At 33.5% G+C, this 8,394-nt stretch overlaps 1 long non-coding RNA gene across 17 annotated transcripts; it reads right to left on the bottom strand.

The window, feature by feature from the left end:
- Positions 1-375: 375 nt before the first annotated feature.
- On the bottom strand, positions 376-6,956 carry LOC108214884 (uncharacterized). Of its 17 annotated transcripts, XR_010290318.1 has the most exons (9): positions 6,487-6,956; positions 5,388-5,525; positions 4,404-4,855; positions 3,956-4,175; positions 2,770-2,918; positions 2,118-2,667; positions 1,763-1,890; positions 967-1,053; positions 376-747 (listed from the first exon to the last, which is right to left on the bottom strand). It is a non-coding gene; the product is annotated as an uncharacterized LOC108214884 (long non-coding RNA). The 17 variants fall into 17 exon arrangements; XR_010290316.1 differs by lacking the exon at positions 5,388-5,525 and having other exon boundaries at positions 4,333-4,855; XR_010290320.1 differs by lacking the exon at positions 5,388-5,525 and having other exon boundaries at positions 3,956-4,129; positions 4,333-4,855.
- Between the last annotated feature and the right edge of the window lie 1,438 nt (positions 6,957-8,394).

Genomic DNA, 8,394 nt, shown 5'->3' with positions numbered 1-8,394 from the left:
AAACAAAGTTATACAATTTTTTTTATTCCAAATATCATCTAAAATTATGCAATATCTCAATATGATTCTATAACAGAATAATAATCATCCAGAATTATTCTATTGTAGAATCAGTTTCGAAAATATACTTTTTTTAATCAAATTTTAAGTGTTAAATTACTTAAAATAGATTTATTTTATAGTATTTCATATTAGAATCACGTTTTATATGTATTCTATAACATAATTTATAATAAAATTGATGATTTATAGTCGCGCACTATGTAACTCCATATAAGGAGTCCTTCTCTTGAATGTTGGCCAACATAATATACATGTATATTCGGCTTATTGAAAATGAAATACTAATGAGCCAACTTACTGAAAACATGAAGAAGCATGTAAGTACCCCCACTATAATATAATTCCAAGCATATAGCATGAAAGTACCACCAGTATAATATAAAGCCAAAACCAATCTAATTTTGATCCAACTGGAAAAATGAAGCATATAACATAGAAGTACCACCACAATAATATAAAGCGAAAAACTGGTACTCGAGGTTCAGAATGAAAACATGAAACCCAACTGTTCATCTACCCAGGCAGAATAAGCAATCTTCAGGTGTGAAATATATAGCTAACTAAAGACTAGCAATATGGGCGGAAACCGACAGTTGCTTCCATCATAGCCTGCTTCTCGCCCATGCATATACCATTAAGAAATCTCTAGTTTATCTTTGTCCTTGACGAGCTGACGTGACATCTCTGTACATAAAAAAATACAAATACAGATCAGCAGAAATCAGGGAAAGCCACATACATCCCTCCTAAGTCCTAAAGGTGTTAAACATGGAGTGATATTATACCATGGCCTTAACTTTTCAAAAATAATGACAGTTTACTAGGTATGAGCATAGATAACTAGTATGAGCATATCAGATGAAGTATGGAGAAGTTTAATAAGAGTAGAAGAAAAATACATACGACTGCTAAATTAGAGCTGTCCTTTTGTGCTCGGCTTCTGCATGCATTTTCATAGCTGCCTTCACTCCAGGCAGATGAGCTAATCCTCTAAAAAAAATTGAATAAACTGGGGGCTTTCAATTTAGCACAGAAGAAGAAGAAAAAATAGCTATCAATCAAGTAGCATCAAGCACACTCGGTCCGTGAAGTGAACTAATATGATTGTGAACCTAAATCTGTTGCTAAAAACACAAAAGCATGAAAAAGGTAACACACTCAGTTCTATGCAGTTAACCGCTACATGATTATGACAGCCATAATGATCGTAAACTCTGTCTGTCGCTTTTTCAATTTGAGATGAACAAGCTACAAAGCAAAAGTCAGCTACGGCCTCAAACAAAAGTCCACAGTGCAATAAATCTCAAAATGGTACACAAAACTCAGTAAGAATCCGTTGTTAATCATGTTTGTCAACATTTTAGTGATAAATTAATATGTTTGTCCCTTCACCTTTCTTTGACATTATTCAACTTGATACTTCAAGTATTCAAAATTTTATTCTGAATGAACTTTATATAGGAGTATGCTACAACATCGTCATAATATTTGAAGGAAAGCTACTTTAAATCATCCATACACTTTTTTTTTTAATTCAGAATTAATTGTGCCACTACGCTTTGAAATGAAACATAACTTACTGGGCAGTTTAAGCAACTCAATACTTTTACAATTATTAATAAAGAGAATATTATGACCATGCATGAAAAATGAATTGACAGCAAATCATAAACAAACGGATAGAAATATAAAAACTGACCACTATCTTAAAGTAGAAGGTATTTGTTCCTTAAAAGATTCATTCGACATTATCAAGCCCAAGCCCTTAGCAAGTTGAATTTCTCACACATTGGCAGATTTTCCACTCAATAACAAGCCAATTTCATCCTGACAAAAAAAAAAAAGAAGCCAATTTCAGATCCACGATCTGCAAGTATAAACGTAAATTTTTAAAAACCACCAAGCAGAAACAGTGCGATCTTAGTCTCAAAGGCAAGATGTATAAAACCACGCAGAAACAGTGCAATCTTAGTCTCAAGGGCAAGATGTATAAAACCACTGAGCATAAACAGTCCGATCTTAGTCTCAATGGCAAGATGAAGACATGACTATACCTTAACTAAGACAACTCCATCCATGGAAATGCTGGATATTATCCTTATTAATAGCCAGCTGATCCAGTTATGTATTACGTATTAGTTGTGAAATTGAACCCCCAATAAACCGGAGGGTTTTTGTAGGGCCAGTAAAGAGAGACTTGGTGATCGAACATTTTTGAAATATAGGTGAGAACCTCAGTCCTGGAGTTCATATCCTGATTTCATTTGTTGATCGAATTGCTGAAGTCCACTCCTTGAAGAGAGGCTATTCAACTATATCATCTCGAAAAATGGGAATTTCCTTGCCCAGTCCTATACAAATTTATATTTTTAGATGACTAGCATATCTTCCTGTAGACACCGTTAACAATATACACACTTCACAATCAATATCATCCACTTGTCCTGATAATATGCCATTGTGCTCCTCTGGCTTACTTCATATGTATTCACTGCATATTCGAGACAAAGGTGACCACAAACCCAAGTTTGCAAAAGCATATGTGATCATTTTAATAAAACATTTTGTACACGTCTTGCAGCTTGCAGCATAAATATTCTCATCCTGATCAAACAGTGTATGAGTTACAACCAAGAAAAATTGAGATATTCCCCTTATTAAACTTAATTTCCTAAAACACTTGGGTAGCAGTAACTCAAAAAATACCTTGGGATATGAGAAGGATGCTCCCAGCTTCATATTCAAAATTTATTTTTTTAAATTTTTGGCTTCTATGATTTCAACAATGTTGTCTTAGAGCGGTGGAGGAACATGGCATTCTCCAAGGAATCAAGAAGACAAAAAGAAGCAAGGACCTACACTTTATGAATTGAGTTATAAATCAGAATCTTTATAAGTGAACAATTATGGGATCTTTGGGACCCATAAAGGCCCTTCTGTAATGAAATTACATTACAAAAAGAGCAAAATTAAGCAAGTATTTTGTTTGTGCTTAGACTAAAAATTCATGCATCATCAAATTCCTACTTATTCCCTGTGTACTGTGTAAATGTTTATCTTTGCTAAATATGTCTAATGGGTAATTTGCACTTAGTAATAGTTAGCACATGCAGATATGGTTGTACACCAGCTTATAATATCCCCCCCAGGTATCAACGAATTAAAAATAAAGTAATTGAATTAAAGTGAAAATAATTTTCAGTTTCTTCTTCAAAAAAAAGTAAAAGAAACAATGAAAGATATAAGAAGTGCAAATAAAAAGTAACTGAAACTTCGGTTCTATATACAGAAATGGTATCTGTTATCTCATAAATGTAAAATAAATTTTAATTTAGAAAAAAAAAATGGTAGCTGTTACATTAAAAATGTCTTGTTCATCTTAGGTATTAGGTTGTGACAGAGAAGAATAAAATAATAAGCCTCCAGTATTATAAATTTTCCCTTTGTATAACTACAACCTACATGATTAAAGCCAGTACACCATCCCGATGGACAAAGTAAATATCAGAAAGGATAAACTAATCGCAATAAAAGTAAATAAATAATTAACTCGAATAACATAATGTTGTTATTATATCTGAATTTTTACCGATTACGGTTTGCATATTTGATCCTAGCAAGGTGTGTTTTATAATTTTGGGAAACCATGAAGATTCTATTCGTTACAATACAAAAAGTAAACAAGAGCTTGATACATTCATAGAAAAATATTGTACAAGTTATTACACTTCATAGTTCATATATACAATATAATCGCATATATTCTACATTTGTATATGTTAAATTAAATTTATTACTCGGTTTTCAAAAAAGGTTCTAGTTGGATGTATTTATTTAAAATTTTATTCTTTTATTTGATTAGTTATGACCAGATAAATGGTATGAGCAATACGTCAGATAATATCACGGCAGTCATGTGAAAGCATTCCATAAAAAGCATGATAGGCATAAGAACAATTACTGGCACTGGCAGTTGATTCCAAGCATCACCAAGTCTTCCTGCTAACTCAAGCTCTTGAAAGACCAAATTATGAGCTGTGTTGTGGATAAAAACTCATGTGCGGAACTAGAAAAGGAAGTGTTAAGATTATTTCCATATCCCGAGTTTTATCCTGTGTAATTATACATCACAATCAGTTTTGTGCAATTATGTGACACAGAGTCTCATATATAATTTTCTTTAAATAGCATCAAATAGAGATAGCAGGCAATACTGAAGTAATACACTACTACCTATAATAAGATGGTAATAAATAGTAAGATCAATACCCTTAGATTAATAATATCATGACTTTCTCTTATTGTTAGAGTTAAACACTAAATTCAGCTAGCATCCTTACTTGCCTGTCCTCCAGGTGTCATTGCAAACTAAGACTCCAGTTTCAGTCGTTCACCCCTCTTGTGGAATACTTCTAACTAAAGCTCGACTATCCTCATCTCTTCACCTTGAAGGTTTCACACAGCATCCACCCAATGCAAACCGTAGATATCCCTTTCCCTCATGTATAAAAGCCTCATGTATAAAAGGCCTTACTTCCCTATATCACAACACTTTCTATTTTAGCTCTGCACTTAAGCTTTTTCCCACAACAGCTCATAAACTATGAGAAATTCGGTCTTCCAAGAGCCAGAGATAACAGGAAGACTTAATGATGCTTAGGAGCAACTGCCAGCGTTATGCTTATCATGATGTAAAAGCGTTGGCGCAAAAAGATACACGCAACACAAGCTGGACACCATGAAGGAAAACTGGAGCGGAATAGAGAATAGCTGAGAGGCCTGATCCAGATACCTATGTAGAGAGGTGAAATTAACTTTACCTCTACCCGTATAAATCATTATTTATTGTACTAAAAACTGCTGAAATAATAAATTTTGAACAAATTATTAACAAATGATGCATAATCCATACAAAATATATATTTAATAAAACATATATTCAGAAAGAAAATTAAGATTATAAAAATTGGTTTGATATTCAGATCATCATCTAAGCATATTTTATCAAGAACAAAAAAAATCAAACAAAGAGATGTGTTGGTAATTTCTAAACCTTTAATTTTATATTCCATTCAGTAGTACAATGTCAGATAATAATCCTGATATTTCTTTATAGGTTCAAAATGAACTATCGAGCACCTTCAAGGCTTACGGATTCCAGCAGCACCACTAGTAATGAAGTCAGCAATCTTTGTAAGAAATTGAAGGAGGAAATCATGCTTTGCAAAGTTAAAAAACTACAAAGTCTAATCAATTAATATCAGCGACTCAAACAAAGAAATAATAAGCGTTATGATTCACCTTTTCAAGAAAATTACATTTACCTCGTTTTGTTTGGCATAAAGTTTCTCTAGGAGAAAATTCACATTATCTATGCATTCTTATTTGTTAGGGAACTCGTTGTACATTGTGTTGCCTTCTTTTCTTTTACTTTGTGGCTATTCCATCATGCGTATTGGTTCCTGACAAAATGGTTTTTAACGACTTCAGACCAATCAACCAGATTTGTTGGGATGAAGAGTGTGGTGACAAGTATATGACCAGCACTTAATTAAATGATGACAAAGATTAAAATGTGTAATGTGATTTTATTTTGATGAGCTACCAAGATTCTGAAGATGTTGATGCATTTAAACCGGAATAAGTGACGGAAGAGATATGCAATCGCTAGATCTTTCGGTATTCTTTTTCCCCGCTTCACGTTAAACTATCTATGAGAAACAGATACAAATATCGGGGAACTCTATCTCCAACCAAGAAAGTTTATAATCTTTCAACATCTTGACCTACATACCTTCTTGCTATCCAATCACACTCCTTACGTGAAAAGAGATTCTTAAATTTCCTCTAATTATAAGTGTGTTACCTTTTCGTGCTTATTCATAACGGGAAGATCATATAGGCAAAAAATTGCGGCGGTCCCACAGTTTCTACATGGGACAATTTAATAAAGCCAATGCGAGTTCATCTGATCCTGAGCCACACTAGTTACGTGATCCCCCTGTGTAGATAACGGCTGCCGAAGACATGAGGAACACTTGTACCCTAACTACTCGCTCGCTAGTATATGCGTATACCAAAACCAAAACTACACAAAACTGTAAACTTATTTGAAGATGTACAATCAAACCAATTACATAAATGTCTATAGCAGCAGAAAAGCAAAATTATACTATACTAGATTATCGAAAACTGGTCATAATTATTCAAAATCGTGCTCTAATATCAAAATGTCCCAAATTAACTAGCAAAGTCATAAGCCCGCCAAATATCGATTCAAATTTCCTAGTTAATTTCGAAATCTCACAAATCACAATCAACTTATCATAATACAATTCATAATAGTTACAATCAGGCACATCAAATCAATATATTCGAAACAAAAGATTAGTGTAAGAATAGATTATCAGACAAACAACTTACATCGAGATTCAATCTCATCATCAAACGGACGGTCCAGATTCACTCTCATCATCCACCACAACCTTCAATCCATCACTCTTAAGCGAATCAACAACACGCCACATCATCTCACTCTTCTCTGATCCTTTCTTCTCGATCTCTCGATTGACATCTGCGTGAATCTCGCGCGCCGCCGCGCCGCCGCCGTCGGAGATACTCGCTACTCGGAAACGTTTAGCGAGAACTTCGCCGACGGCGGCGGCCGCCTTGGGATTGGAGAACCGGCCGCAGTCGAAGGAGTTTTTGATGCAGTGCTCTACCGTCGATGCGGTGGCGATTAAATCGCCGGTGGCGCGATTGATGATATTTGCGGTGATGAATTTGACGGAGATGTAGAGCTTTAAAACGTACTGAGTCATTGCCGTGAGTTTAGACACGTAGCTGCAGAGGATTTTAGCTTTTGACACGTTTTAATAATTTGTGCTATCTGCGTATGTAATTTTTAGATGCATAACTTGAAAATAAAATAGTCCGGATATCAATTTTAAACGACTTTATTATTTTTTTAAACGGAATAAAAGTTAAACATATATAAAAAAGAAAATGCTAGGTCTTCAAAATTCATTATCAAAAATTTTTTCGAATTTACTTGACAATGTAAGATTGATTTTACTCACACCAACTGCACGGTAATTTTCACCAGGGTCATTTGGAGAAAATACATGGAAAATATAATTTGAGATAAATAACATTCGTTGGTTATTAGCGGCATCCTGAAAACGTCCAGGTCGAAATATGACTTTCAAATTAAGTTCCGAATTCTTTTTCAAACAGAAATAAAACGTTTGCTCAAGTAAAAAAATATATGATGTTTGGATGATGAATCATATTTTAATTAAACATATTTTTTATGACGGAGTTTTAGACTTGTCGGATGTTTTCAATTGAATAATCAGCAAAAACCGAAGACGAGAAGCCACAGGTTGCTCAAGAAAAGAAAGAAGGTGGCTGCAGCTGACGAAGAACTAGTGATGATCGGCACGATAAATAACAAATGCAGAGAATGATGTATAGTAAAAGTCCTTATCAGCAATGTTACATGATTGAGAGAATCCTAGCAGCTCCTCAATTGTTCTCGGATGATTAGAATCCAGATGCATGTGTTATTTCATGATGAATTATAATAACAAAAAGTGTGCAAGTTTCAATGTTTGATCATTGAAATAATTGTTGTAACAGCTCTGCAGTTGCTTGAGTTTCATCATAACAAATTATGAACACTTTGACATTTTTACGGAAACATGAGGGTCGACTGGAGTCCTGAACTTCTCAGTTCTCATGATGGACAAATTGCTTCCAAATCAGGCTCGCTTTTTTATTCGATTCAGAGTAATCAAATGCACAAAAGAAATACTCATGATTTAACGATTCCGCTCATAGTTGTTGAATTCGAGAATTTGGGTTAATCAGTTAATCTAACATTCATGATTTATAGGCGATTTAATTTTTGTATAAATCAAAAATTTTAAATTAAATCAGAGTGTAATATGAAAATTTTTTAGTGATTAATCAGGGATTTCTAAACTACAACTTTCTATTAATAATAATCAATGTTTTTAATATCGATTTATGATTTATCAAATTTTTTTAATAAATCAAGAATTTTTTGTTAAAATGGAATATGACGATAAACTGGTAAAAAATTTTGAAAACTAATCATTGATTTCTGGACCATTACTTCCTATTAATAATAGTCAATGTTTAGGAATTATGAACAAGCTTCCAAAATGCACATCATAAATTTGTAACAGTTTAAATAAATTTCAAAATAATCTAATTCCAATCACGATGAGGGACAAGGGCACAAGGCTATCCTGTACACTCATTTTGGTTCCAACTTTGTATATTTTCTCAATAAAATTCAGTAAC

This window comes from Daucus carota, chromosome 3 (assembly GCF_001625215.2).
Source record: "Daucus carota subsp. sativus chromosome 3, DH1 v3.0, whole genome shotgun sequence".
NCBI classification, from domain to species: Eukaryota; Viridiplantae; Streptophyta; class Magnoliopsida; order Apiales; family Apiaceae; genus Daucus; species Daucus carota.
The sequence above is the reverse complement of the archived record's forward strand: the minus strand, read 5'-3'. Positions and strand labels throughout refer to the sequence as shown.